Source organism: Zerene cesonia, unplaced genomic scaffold, assembly GCF_012273895.1.
Source record: "Zerene cesonia ecotype Mississippi unplaced genomic scaffold, Zerene_cesonia_1.1 Zces_u006, whole genome shotgun sequence".
Lineage (NCBI taxonomy): Eukaryota > Metazoa > Arthropoda > Insecta > Lepidoptera > Pieridae > Zerene > Zerene cesonia.
The window spans coordinates 1,910,233-1,911,632 of record NW_024045136.1 but is presented as its reverse complement, the minus strand read 5'-3'; positions in this window follow the sequence as shown (position 1 = coordinate 1,911,632).

Genomic DNA, 1,400 nt, shown 5'->3' with positions numbered 1-1,400 from the left:
TAGTATTTATTTTTTAATATGTTTTAAAAAAATGCACGTTCTATTGCGCCACCCTGTACTACCCATGTCTCCTACCTAGATGCTAAGGAAGCATTAATTAAGGCTACTAAAGGAGATCAATATTTACAGTTACTAATGAGAACTGAAGACTATAATGCAACGATTTCCTGAAAGCACGAAAGAACTACCTACAGAACTAAGCAATTACCGAGGCGCTGCGATGATTTAGCGAGAGATATATAATGAAAGTTATCTTAAAGGGTAAAAGGGCCTTAGTTCATATAATCTAGACTAGAAAGTACATATATTCTTAATAAAATCCCGAATATCCCGGGATTCCGAGATTAATTGTAGATAATACCGAAACCACGTTTGATTCTTTTAATGTCTTGACTCTTTTAAATCACATCAAGAAAAAGCAAAAATATCTTGTATACAAGCTGCCTCAAACAAACCTCCCCACATTTCTATTTGTAGAATGATTGCTTGCCGATTTTAGAATCAATTACATTTAAATCAGTGATTTTTAAAAATGGGGTTAGTCAAATCAAATATGAATCAATTCCATCAACCGATAATTTGACTGAATTGGAAACTTTTCAAGAAATATGTACATTTTTATCATCTGATTGTAATGTAACGAGTTTGAAAACTACAAATTTTAATGAAGGTCCCTTGGGTAGTTTTTAAAGAGCATTAGAAGTTATGGTGTGAGGCATATTAATCCTGATTGTAATCAATTTATGAATGTGAATAAGACTTATCATAACTAATTTTAAGTATATTCATCTGGCGCTAATTGTGAAGAAGATTTTAATAAAACAAGAAAATCATAAAATCACATTTTAAATACACTAAGTTGATTATTTATCAAATGTGATGGCAGAAATAAAAATTCGTGACTCATTATCGCACGTGGAATCAAAAAAAACATGTAACTGATATTGTTATTAAGTAAATTAATACAAAATTTTCAATAATTGTAAAAATTGCTTAAATTATTTATGCAGAGGTAAGATTGATCCACAATCATTTATTTTATAAGTTTGATTATACAAAAAATCTGCTTTTATCCGAATGATTTTTTATTATTACGATAGAAGTTTATGTGCTTTGTGTGTATATGTGCTTTTAATAGTATAATTTGACAGACTTAAATTGTAATATATCAAATAATTTCATTGTTTACAGGGACTAGGTGCACGATGGGGTCGTGACGGGTCACGCACACATATTAGAAACTAAGTGCTTCCGCGAGTTGGAGCTTTAGCAAATCAGAAGCCGCTCTTGAACAATACTCAGTGCGTCCATGGCAGTCGGCGAAAGCGCAAGCGTTCTTTGTTTACAATAAAATTTTTTGTTAAAAATAGCCCAAACCTCGTCCGTTACATTTCTTGTAA